The sequence below is a fragment of the Saimiri boliviensis genome, chromosome 18 (genome assembly GCF_048565385.1).
Source record: "Saimiri boliviensis isolate mSaiBol1 chromosome 18, mSaiBol1.pri, whole genome shotgun sequence".
Taxonomy (NCBI): domain Eukaryota; kingdom Metazoa; phylum Chordata; class Mammalia; order Primates; family Cebidae; genus Saimiri; species Saimiri boliviensis.
Window position 1 is genome coordinate 12,343,143 of NC_133466.1, and position 12,846 is coordinate 12,355,988.

At 46.1% G+C, this 12,846-nt stretch overlaps 1 protein-coding gene and 1 long non-coding RNA gene across 2 annotated transcripts in view; one reads left to right on the forward strand and one right to left on the reverse strand.

Moving 5' to 3' along the window:
* IFNAR2 (interferon alpha and beta receptor subunit 2) overlaps positions 1 to 494 on the reverse strand; it is a 65,924-nt gene extending 65,430 nt beyond the window's left edge. The window contains exon 1 of the mRNA XM_074389329.1: positions 343 to 494. The gene's annotated coding sequence lies outside the window, so the exon portion shown is untranslated. The remainder of the gene's footprint in view (positions 1 to 342) is intronic.
* The window catches only part of LOC141582027 (uncharacterized), a 177,244-nt gene that overhangs the window by 376 nt on the left and 164,022 nt on the right, over positions 1 to 12,846 (forward strand). The window lies entirely within an intron of this gene.

Sequence of the window (12,846 nt, forward strand, 5' to 3'; positions counted from 1 at the left end):
GGGGCGCAGGGCGGGGCGCAACGAAAGCGGCTCCCAGCAGGGGCGACGCGTGGAGGGCGCGGGGCAGGGCCGAGGGCAGCGGCCCGCGGGCGGCCGCGCGAGGAAGGGCGGCGGGCGCCCCGGGGCCACCCGGAGGGGTCCTGGGGTCGCAGGCGCGGCGGGGGGAGAGGGGAAGGGTGCGCGAGTCGCATCCTCGGGACGCCGAGGGAGGGCAGGAAGGGGAGGAGTCGGGGAGGACAGGGAGCCTGAGGGGATTCCGGGAATTGCAGCAGGGAGGCGGCGTTTGCCTTCCAGTCAGCGGCCCTCGCGCTGTGCTCCCGCGTCCCCGCCAAGCCGCGTTACCTTTGCAGCTCTCGCCTCGCGGCTCCCGAGAGGTGCCAGCCTTGCGCCCTAGCCGCGCCCGGCTCCGGGACGCGCCGCTCGCGGCCGGGATGCTCCCGGCGGTCGGCCTCTCGGACGGAGGCGGCGGGCGGGGGACAAAAGCTGGCCGTGCGGCTGGGTGCGGCCCGCGGACTTTGCTAGGGGAGCTGTTCGGCTCGCCTGCGGATTCCTCCGCGCGGGGAGGAAAGGTCTTTAGGGCGGGTGCCGGAGCCGAGCGCCGGCCGGCGAGCAGCGCTCTAACAGCGCGGGATCCGCGCGGGGCCGGAGCCGGGCTGGAGGCAGGGCCGGAGCAGGGGCGGGGCCGCAGCCGGTCTGGAGGCGGGGCCGGAACAGGGGGCGGGGCCGGAGCCGGGCTGGAGGCGGGGCCGGAGCAGGGGGCGGGGCCGGAGCCGGGCTGGCAGCAGGGCCGGAGCAGGGGCGGGGCCGCAGCCGGTCTGGAGGCGGGGCCGGAGCAGGGGGCGGGGCCGGAGCAGGGGCCGGGGACCGGTGGGAGAATACAAACAAGGTCCAGTCGTTTACAAGCGTCTGCTGCCGATTGTCAGCTCCTAACCAGTCCTCCGTTCTGCCGAGAAGGCTCCATTAAGGAAAGGGATAAAGAATTTGGGGCTGTTTTGTTTACTGCAGTATCCTCAGGGGCTAGAATAGTGTCTGACATTTAGAAAACACTCAAAAACATGTCGAGTGAATGAATGAATGAATGAATGAACGAACGAACTAAAGAGTGAATGAGTTCTCTCCTGACTCCCTCACTTGTTAGTTGTATAAACCTCCATGATCATAATTCTCCAACCAGTAAAACGAGAATAAAAATATCTACCATTGAGTAAATGTTGTAAATATTTAAAATATTCCCAATTTTAGATTCTTCTCCCTTCTCTGTGGGTCTCTCCTCCATACTCCTACCCTTCCCTAAACCCCTCACTGAACAACGTGTTTCAGGATAGACGGAAAGACAGATATGCTTCATGTTTGTCTACCTGCTATTTATGGCCTGTAAGCTTCCAAAATAGACTCTGAAGGTTGGCGTGGTAGCTCACACCTGTAATTCCAGCACTTTGGGAAGCCAAGATGGATGGATCACCTAAGGCCAAGAGTTCAAGATCAGCCTGGCCAACATGGTGAAACCCCACCTCTACTAAAAATACAAAAATTAACTGGGCGTAGGGGCGGGTGCCTGTAATCCCAGTTACTCAGGAGCCTGAGGCAGTAGAATAGCTTGAACCTGGGAAGTGGAGGTAGCAGTGAGCTGAGATTGCACCATTGCACTCCAGCCTGGGTGACAAGAGTGAAACTCCGTCTCAAACAACAACAACAACAACAACAACAACAACAACAACAACAACCCAAAACCCAAAATAGGCTATAAGGGAGATTCAAGTAAAATGTATGTATATTCTAAACATTACAGCTACTAAAATGGAAATGTTAATATCTTTTTGAAGGAGAGGGGAAAAAAATACACTAACCACCTAAATTATTTAAACTGAGTATTCAATCTCACTTTTAGCTTTCTGGCTTTGTAGGAAAGGGAGGAAAATGATGTTACATACTTTTTGTAGATGGAAAAAATAAGCCTTTTAATCTATGAAGTCACCTAACATTTGCCGATACTTCTTTAAGGCTAGGCACAAGGGTGATCATAAAGAGGATGTCACAGTCCTGCCTCTCATGTGACCCTTGGCAGAATTCCCACCAGTCCCCTAAGATCTGAAGGGAACTCATCTAGGATCCTATTCCTTATAAGAGACATTCAACATTGAAAATATTTTCAGCCACAGTTTTAGAGAATTTGTAGAAATAGGCTCTGAAAATGGGGAAATCCAATACCAAACTCCATGTGCCACATTCACTCTTTTATATAAACATATATATTAATATAAAACTATATCAAAATGTTAACTATGACTTATTACAGATTGGATGATAGTAGGTGATTTTTGTTTTATTTCCTTTCCAAACATTCTACAGTAAATATCTTGCTTATATTATTAGGAAAAAAAGTTTTAATAACAAATGTAGTCTATCCCAATATGTGAAGAGCTTGGAAGTTGTCACTCTACTCCCCACAACAAGAGAAAAACTGAACAAATTGAAGATCAACAACTCTTCTTGTTTCGATACCAGTGAATTGAGTCACAGGGCAAACTACAAAAACTGGAGAGACAGACAAATGAGAAGAATCACAGATTACAGGGACCAGAAGCCTCTGAAATCATAGCAAAACTTGAATTATAATTGACTAATTGCTGGAGACTGAGTGTGGACTAGCTTGAGAGTTAAATACTCTTGGGTACTCAGTCTTACTGGGATGCTCCCTGACTTGCTTGAGGTTTAACTCCAAGAAGGTTTACCAAAGTTCTTGTGGTAAAGACCACAGGAAAAAAAAAAAATCCTGTCTGGCCAGTGGGAGGGGATAAATAATCATTTTGAGATATGCCCAGAGTGTTCTGTAACAAAAAACTTTCCTCAAGGGGCATTACATTACCGGAGCCCAAACTGACCTAGCAGAAGAGCAATTAGACAACTCAGCCCCCTGTAGCCTTCCTGTCCATCATGACTGAAGGAAAAAAACAAAGGCTAAGAAACTTCTCTGAGGATCATAGCCCAGAGACTCAGGCCCCTAAAGTGAATCCCTGGGATTTAATCATAAGATTGTAGAATGTTTTGCCTACATAGTATCTTACTACCAGATCAACAGGACTCTGTGGTATAATAAACAGTGGATTACAACTCCATTTAAGAAGGCATTTCTAGGAAAACCCAAAGACAATGGAGGAGACCAAAATGAGGACACTAGATAAAACGGAAGCCTCTGACACCTGCAACTATAGCAAATATTTAATACTGCCCAATTCTTAGCCAGATAAACATAACACCTCATCCTAAAGGATTGTTTGTCTCAGCTCCCATGACCTTATATGTTATATCTAGCTTTTACCAAAAACTTACAAGGCATGCTGAAAGGCAGACAACTCTAAGCACAATTGGAAGAGACAAAGCAAGCTTAGAAATAAGACTCAGAGATGGCAGAGAATTTACAAATCAGACCAGGAATTTAAAATCATGATGATTGCTATGCTAAGCATTTTGTGTTATAGAAAGATATCCGGTTTGGTTCCCGCTCAGAGCTCCTAAATCCCCTGTAATTTCCTGAATAATAGGGGTGATACAAGTTATAATGAGGCTACTTTTGGTGGGCCCCTGGATAGCTTTTGGATGGAGGCTGGTCACCAAGAAGACCAAGCTTTATAATCAATAAAGCCTGGAACTTTCAGCCCTATGCCTTCCACCCCAACCTCCAGGAAGGAGAGAGGGACTGGAGATTGAGTTAATGATCAATCATGCCTACATGATGTAACCTCCACAGATAAGCCCTGAACAACAGAGTTTGAAGAGTTTCTGGGTTGGTTAACATATTAAGGTTCTGGGAGGGTGGTGTTAGAGAGTGCCCCTTTCCCCCATACCTTGCCCTAGCTATCCCCTCCACTTGGCTGTTGCTGAGTTGTGTCTTTTATATAAACCAGTAATAGTAAGTAAAGTGCTTTCCTGAGTTCTGTGAGTATCTGTAGGGTTTTTTTTTTAGATGTTCTTTATCAGGTTGAGAATAACTGTTCAAAATAATAATAGCAGCAACATGTTGGGTGATTATAGCTTGTGAATAAGTAAAATGTATAATAGCAATGTTATAAGGGTTGAGAGGGAGATATTGGGAATACTCTCTTCTAAGATACCTGTGTGCTACCCGTGAATTAGTATTTTGTTATTTGAAAATGGAATTAGATTAGTTATAGTGTATATTGCAAACTCTAGGGCAGTCACTAAAGATTTGTTAGAAAGAAGTATAATTAATGTGATGGTTAATATTGAGTCTCATCTTGATTGGATTGAAGGATGCAAAATATTGTTCCTGGGTATGTATGTGAAGGTGTTGCCTAAGGAGATTAAAATTTGAGTCAGTGGACTGGGAAAGGCAGACCCACCCCCAATCTGGGTGGGCACCATCTAATCAGCTGCCAGTATGACTAGAATACAAACAGGCAGAAGAATGTGGAAAGACTAGACTGGCTAAGTCTTCTGGACTCCATCTTTCTCCCCTGCTGGATCTTCCTACCCTTGAACATCAAACTCTAGCTCATAATAATGTATCAGTATTGGCCCATCGATTGTAAGAAATATACCACATAATGGAAAGATATTAATAATAGGTGCAACTGTGGCAGGGGAAGAGAGTATATGGGAAATCTCTGAACTATATGCTCAATTTTTCTGTAAATGAGGTTTATTATTTTAAATGCACTTTGTTCATTAACTCAGTTAATATTTACTTATTGCTATTCATGCCAAGCACTGTTATAGGTGTTGGAGAGAGCATGGTGTATGACAGACCAAGTCTCTGCTCTCTCATGGAACTTTTATTCTAGTGGGGGATGGTGGTACTGACACAAACCCATGAATGAACAAGATAATTTCAGAGTGACATGAAGACAAAGTAACCAGGTGGTTAGCTAGGGAGTGCCTGGGAAGTTACCTTGGACAAGCCGGTCTGGAAGGACCTCTCTCCGTTGAGGGCATCTGGACAGAGACTTGAACAATGGAAAGCCTAGCGCCCAGAATTCCAGGAAGACCAGGCTAGAAGAAGAACAAATGCTAAAGTCCAAAAGGCTCTGGAACTGGCACCAGTTAGGGAGGGAAAGGAAGGAGTCCACTGTGGAATCATGGATGACTTGTACTCGTGGGCTTGAGCCATGAGCTGGATGGTGGTATCATGAATTGACCTGGGAAAGACCAAGAAACCCTCTAGGGTTGGAGGATGGAAATGAAATGTCAAGAAAGCAGCGCGAGAATCCTAAGGCCTGTGAGTGGGCACAGCAAGGTGGGTAGCCATGCCAAGCAGAATTGGGGGAGCCATGGAGGTCCATCATGAGTGACGGAACCTGAACACAACCTAAATCTGGCATGATAATTGGCACAGGGGGTTGGAACATGATGAAGTCCTGCAATGCGAGGGTAGCATCCACATGGGGTAGTGGGGTGGGGCCCAGTGTGAGACTCAGAACCTGAGAGGATTGAGGAGGAAATTCTCATAGGGACAGCCTGGAGTGGGGTCTTGGGCCCCAAATGGGTTGAAGAGGGCATCTATGCTGGGAAGAAGATGGCAGCAGGAATGGGAGAGTGGTTGCACATGGGTGATTGATAAAAATACAAAGATAGTAAGGATAATGGGTGCTAGGGTTCTCATTGTCTGAGAAGGAATTGCAAGTATTGAAAGGCAGAAACTAGAACTAACCCTATAATAGGGGTTGGAATTGGAGGTGTTGATGTGAACTCATGATTTTCTATAAATAGTTAGATGGATGGATAGATAGATGGATGGATGAACAGATAGATAGGATAGATAGATATAGGATAGGCCAGGCCAGGCGCAGTGGCTCATGCCTGAAATCCCAGCACTTTGGGAGGCTGAGGTGGGTGGATCGCTTGAGTCCAGGGGTTTCAGACCACCCTGGGCAACATGACAAAAACACATCTCTACCAAAAATACATGCCTGGGGTCCCAGCTACTCAGAAGGCTGAGGTGGGAGGATCACTGAGCCTGGGAGGTCAAGACTTCAATGAGCCAGTACACTCTAGCCTAGGCAATGGAGTGATAACCTCTCTCTCAAAAAAAAAAAAAAAAAAAAAAAAAAAAAGAAAGAAAGAAAGAAAGAAAAAGAAAAGAAGAGAAAAAGAAATATAGATAGATATAGATAAAGATATAAATGTGTGTATATATTTTCCCTCTCACGCTGCCCTCTGAGGCATAAGTTTGTGTGTGCGCATGTGTGTGTGCATTTCCTCCAGCCCTGTCCTCTGCAGAACCTGACAACACTTCATCAGCAATAAACACACCTACCTTCCAGATCATCAATTCTAAATATAGAATCAAAAGGAACTGGATTCCTTGCGAAAGGAATTGGAGTCTTTGGAGAAATGACTGATTCCAGGGTATAGGCAGGCAAAATACAAGGTAAAATTGAACACTTTATTCAGGAAGGCAAGGACGTACTCAAACAGTGTTGGAGCCATGACAAAAGGACTGGCCAAAACAAGGACAATTTGAGAAATCATGCTGGTAGTGGGCTGTAATCCTGAATAAAAAGGAAAGTCATGAGTTCACATTTGTGGTTTCCTTTTTAAACAGTGAATAAACAGCAAGTTGGATGAAGAACACTATATTTACATAGTCTCAAAGTGTCTCATCACAAAGATACTTGTTAATTACAAAGGGGAAAAGAATACAGTGGTAAACCCTAGTGAGTTCATCTTAAACATTAAAATGGAACTTCATCACTAATGAGACAAAGCAGAACTGTGCACCATGCAACAGGACGTGATGAAAAGAAGACAGCACCTCATCTGTGATGCTTCCACCAAAGGTGCATAACCAAGTGACCCAAGGCCCAGCCCTCAGCCCTCTTCATCTGTTCTTTGTTTTCGATTTTTTTGTTTTTGTTTTTGAGACAGAGTCTTGCTGTGTTGCCTGGGCTGGAGTGCAATGGTGTGACCTCGGCGCACTGCAACCTCCACCTCCTTGGTTCAAGCGATTCTCCTGCCTCAGCCTCCCAAGTGGCTGGGATTATAGGTGTCCGCCACCATGCCTAGCTAATTTTTGTATTTTTAGTAGAGATAGGGTTTCACCATGGTGGTCAGGCTGGTCTCGAACTCCTGACCTCAGGTGATCTACCCACCTCGGTCTCCCACAGTGCTGGGATTACAGGCATGAGCCACCATGCCTGGCCTTCATCTGCAACTGCTGGCTTAATATTCCAGGTCTATGTTGATGATGCACAAATTTATACTTCCATCTTGTACCTTTCTACTGAGGCCTTTCCATGGAGAGAGCCACGGAAGCCCGTCACGGATGTCCTACAAAGTAACTGGCCTGTAGTCTCCGTAAGTATCCAGGTCTTGAAGGTCAAAGTCTGGGGAACCATTTAAGACTGAAGGAGACTGGAGACATGACCACTGCATATGATTCATGATTCTGAACTGGATCCTTTTACCACAACAGACATGGCAGGTGAAACTTGAAGGGGGTCAGATGATTAGATGGTATTAATGAATCAAAGTTAATTTTCTGATTTGATGGTGGTATTATAGTTAGGTAGGACAATGTTCTTGTTTGTAGGAAATAAACATAAAAAGTCTTCAGGGGTGATGGGACATCAGGAAATAGCTCAGAAAACAAGTTATTTGTACTGTAGTTCAACTTTTCTGTGAAGTTGATAATGGTTTACAAGTAACAATGGCCAGGTGTGTTGGTTCATGCCTGTAATCCCAGCACTTTGGGAGGTTGAGGTGGGAGGATCACTTGAGGCCAGAAATTTTCGGCCAGCTTGATCAACATAGTGAGACCCTGTCTCTATAAAAAATTTTAAAAATTAGCCAGACATGGTGGTGCATGCCTGTAGTACTGGCTACTTGGGAGGCCGAGGCAAGAGAATTGCCTGAGTTTGGGAGTCAAGGCTGCAATGAGCTGTGATCACTCCACTGCACTCCAGCCTGGGCGACAGAGCAAGACCCTATTTTTTATAAAAAAAAAAAATAGTATTGAAGGCATACAAAGACAGCGTCAGGGAGATATACAATTTTGGGCCTCAATGGAAAGGTACAAGGTAGAGACATAAACTTGTGAGTCATCAGCATAGAGCTGGAGCTGTAAGCCGTCATTTGCTTGGGTGCATCTAAAGAACAGATGATGGGGCCCTGGGTCAGGACCATGTTTAGACATCCAGCAGAGAAGCAAGGCCAGGGGACCCAGGGGCATGGAGACTGGATGTCATGGAAGCCAAGAGGAGATAATTTCTTGAGAAGGGAGAGATCACTCCAGCTGAATGTGGCTGAGGGGTCAAACAAGATGAGGGAGTGACCCTGGGCCTTTGCAACCCAGAGGCTGCCAGTAACCTACTGATGAGAGCCATTTCAGGAGAGATCAGTTAGAGAAGGTGGTAGGCTGATCAGTGGCCCCCAAAGATGTCTACCTCCTAATCCCCAGGATCTGTGAATACAATATCTTATATGTTCAAAGGGATTTTGCAGATTTGCCCAAATGAAGAATCTTGAGAGAGGGATGTGATGACAAAATATCCAGGTGGGCTCAAAGTAATCGCCAGGTCTTCATAAAAGGGAGGCAGGAGAGTCAGAGACAGAGAAAGAAGAAGGAAGGGCAGAAGAGGAGGCCAGGCACTGGAAGAGGCTGTGCTGCCGGCTTTGAAGATGAAGGGTCAAGGGCCACCAGCCAAGGAATGCAGGAGGCTTCTAGAAGGAAAGCAGCCTTGCCGGCACCTTGACTTTAGAACTTCTGACCTCCAGAACTGCAGGATAATAAACTTGTGTTGTTGTGTAAGCCACTGACGTCGTGATCATTTGTGATGCGGCAGTAGGAAGCTACTGCAGAGAGAGGGCTGAGAAAAAATCAGAGGTGAGAGAAACCAACCTGGAAGTTTTGCTGTATAAGCGAGCAAAAGATGGGGTGCGAAACAAAGGGGGTCTTGGGGGACAAGGGTGGATATTTTTATTTTTCTATTTTGAAATTAATAGACTTTCTTTTCTAAAGTAGGTTTAGGTCTACAGAAAAACTGAGTGGAAAGCATGGAGAGTTCCATATACTTCCTCTTCACTCCCCGCCCCCAGCCCACACTGCCAGCTTCCCTCTTACCAACAACTTGCATTAGGGTAGAATATTTGTTATCATTGATGGACCGATTGATTTAACAATTCCCCCCTTTTGGCCATTTTCTCAATTTTGAGAGATCGACCAGAACTTTGGTTATTGATGTCATTATTACCATTGTAAAGGTACTTACTTGGTCTTGAAACCCAATGGGAAAATTAAATCAAGTTTAGCCTAAAGCGCCCTTCTTATATATTTAAGTTTGGCCTCAAGGGTTTTCTGTACATCGTGAAATAACAAGTGGAGGTTATAAACCGACTATAGCCTACAGTTATGCCAATCCCTGAATTTTGGTCAATCCAATGTAGCCAACTGTTAGAACCATGTTCAAATAAGGCAAACGTTGGGCTGTAACCAGTCCACCTGTTGTTTCTGTATCTCACTTCTATTTTCTGTAGGTCACTTTTTTTTTGCTGTCCATCAATCTTCTTCCACCACGTGGAAGGGCTAGAGTCTCTCTGAATCTGCTGTGATTCTGGGGGTTGCCTGATTTGTGAATCATTCATTGCTCGATTAAACTTCTTTAAATTTAATTCAACTGAAGTTTGTCTTTTAAGAATCCCAAAATCACTAAGGCAAAGGGAAGTCAAGCTGGGAACTGTGTCAGGCAAACCTGCCTCCCATTTCGTTCCTGATTAAGATAGTGACAACGACTGAAAAAAAAAAAAATGCTACTTACTGCCCTCACAATTTGCCCACAAGGAAATTCCTTGTTTCACTAAGCCAGACTAAGGCAAAAGTCACTATTCCTCTACTCTCCTCTCACATGTGAATTGTGTACTCAGTGAAGGCTAATCAGAGACTCAAAGTAATGCAACCATTTGTCTCTTACCTACCTATGACCTGGAAGCCCGCTTCCCACCTCGAGTTGTCCCGCCTTTCAGGACCAAATCAATGTACATCTGACACATGTTGATTGACGTCTCGTGTCTCCCCAAATTGTATAAATCCAAGCTGTGCCCCGACCACCTTGGGCACCTGTCATCGGGACTTCCTGAGGCTGTGTAATGGGTGTGTCTTAAACCTTGGCAAAATAAACTTTTTTTTGAAACTGAGTTTTGCTTTTGTTACCCAGGCTAGAGTGCAATGGCACGATCTGGGTTCACTGCAACCTCTGCCTCCCAGGTTCAAGCGATTCTCCTGCCTCAGCCTCCTGAGTAGCTGGGATTACAAGTATGTGCCACCACACCTGGCTAATTTTGTATTTTTAATAGAGACGGGGTTGGTCTCTATGTTGGTCAGGCTGGTCTCAAACTCCTGACCTCAGATGATCTGCCTGCCTCAGCCTCCCAAAGTGCTGGGATTACAGGCGTGAGCCATTGCGCCCTGCCAGCAAAATAAACTTTCTAAATTGACTGAAACCTGTCTCAGATATTTTGAGTTCACATGCTCTTAACAGGAAGTATGTGACAATATTATCTGCTGAGGGAGGATCATGATGGAGATCCTTCAGGATCAGAAGGTTTGTGGAGAAAGAACATTCTAAACATGGAATACTCTTGTCTATCGAAGACTGCATGATGGAAGGTGACTCCATGAAAACATTTTTCAGGGCTGGAGAGACTACTAATGTGGGTTTGATCCTTCTCTTCATAAAGTCCATACCCCTACAACTTTCTACTCTCCCAGGGGGTCAGGGGAAGGAGTACCAGATTAGAAGTCTGGAGAACTGAATCTAGTTCCGACTGTGGCGTGAAACATCTCATTGGTCACATTTGCTTGTGAGGCCAAATAGTCAATTCTGGCTTCCTCTTGGCAGACCTTGGCTGAGGTTCCAGATGGCATTGCTCATAAGAATCTATGAGCTCACCTTCAAACTGGCACATGTGAGGACAGTAGGGGTCAGTTCCCTCACTGAGTCTCTGACTGAGAAACCGCAGGCCAGAGTTTGACCACATTTAGCCTCTCTCTTTTGGCAACTGTCCTCCCAGGCAGGTGGAAGGAAGTGAGGTGGGGACAGACTGCTGCTTCCTACTCAGCTGTTACATGTTGCTATGGCTTGAGTGTCTCTCTTGCAAAAACCTAAAATCCAAAATGCTCCAGGAGTTCCTCTGAGTGCTCAAAAAGTTTCAGATTATGGAGCATATTGGATTTGGGATTTGGGATGCTCAACCTTTACTAACAGGTTCTGCAACCTTGGCAAGACCCCGACCTTGTAAGACTCAGAAAGAGGCAGCTGCCTCCAGCACACCCAACTTCAACTCAGTGACTAAGCCGCATGCACGTGACCTGGTTTCTCCACCCCTGATTCTCGGAATTACTTGTTGGCTTCCTCTTTCACTCTCTTTTTAAGCTAGTTGTCACTGACAGGCTTGGTTCTGGCCACAGCTTTGCCCCATCAGCCTTTTCAGGGGGAAGGTGCCAGGGCTCTGCGGCTGCCGCAGTTCCTGTGGGGTCCAGACCATTCCTCAGGCTTGCTTGAGAAATGGGCTCCATCAATGCCTGAAGAGCAAGAAAAAGGAAATGAGGAGATTGGAGTCAATCTTCTTATCTGGAAAATGCTGCTGGACTAAGGGACTCCAGAAGTCCATTGAGACTTTAGATAGTGGCAATGAGTCAATGTGGCATAGACATTATTGAATATCATTCAGTGAGTTACTACAGAAATGTAGATTCATTAAAAAAAAACAAAAAAACAAAACTCGAGTCTCATCAACTGTTTCTCATTTTTCTTGAGTCTCCCAATGACCCATGGCCATCTGCTTGGGAGGTCCCTGTGTATGAGCGCCTGATGGATTTGCAGGACATCCTGCTCTTTTATGGGAGCAGCCCCAGTGGGCAGGCAGCTCAAATGAGGCTGCTAAGAGCTAATGAAGGTGCCTAGACTTGATCTCAGGTTTTAGTGGGCTCTTGGGGAGCAGGAGTTTCTTTGGATATGGGACCCCTTTGAAGATCCCCAAACTCACCCCAGGGAGAACTCAGTGTTCCCCACAGGGAGAGCTGTAGGAAACTCATGGAAGAATGCTGCAGGGAACCCTGCCGAAAGTACAAGTCTGGAGAGTTCTGTGTTTTTTTTTTTTTTTTTGAGACGGAGTTTCGCTCTTGTTACCCAGGCTGGAGTGCAATGGCGCGATCTTGGCTCACCGCAACCTCCGCCTCCTGGGCTCAGGCAATTCTCCTGCCTCAGCCTCCTGAGTAGCTGGGATTACAGGCACGTGCCACCACGCCCAGCTAATTTTTTGTATTTTTAGTAGAGACGGGGTTTCACCATGTTGACCAGGATGGTCTCGATCTCTCGACCTCGTGATCCACCCGCCTCAGCCTCCCAAAGTGCTGGGATTACAGGCTTGAGCCACCGCACCCGGCTAAGTCTGGAGAGTTCTAAACCACACTTCAGGGACTCAAATGATCGGATGCTGGCAGGGAGTGAATTTCCATGTGAAATTTCAATAATTTCTCTGGGTGTGAGAGGAGAGCCAAGTAATATTTCCAGGACCATTTTGTTGTGGTCTAGACCTCTTCCTGTCCGTCCCTGGGGCAGCCAGGAAAAGTGGAGATGACATTTGTTTGCAAACAGTATTTACTGAGCCCCCCGAGTTCGGAGCCCAAATTGGATTATTTTGTTTCTGATTAATGGATTGATTGGGGAGTGATGAAGGAATTTCCACTGGGTCTGGAAACTGGGAAAGGAAAAAGGTGAGGATGATAAAGTCAGCAAAAGAACAAGCATTCAGGGTTGGGCACGATAGCTCACACCTGTAATCCCAACACTTTGGGAGGCTGAGGCAGGTGGATCACTTGAGGTCAGGAGT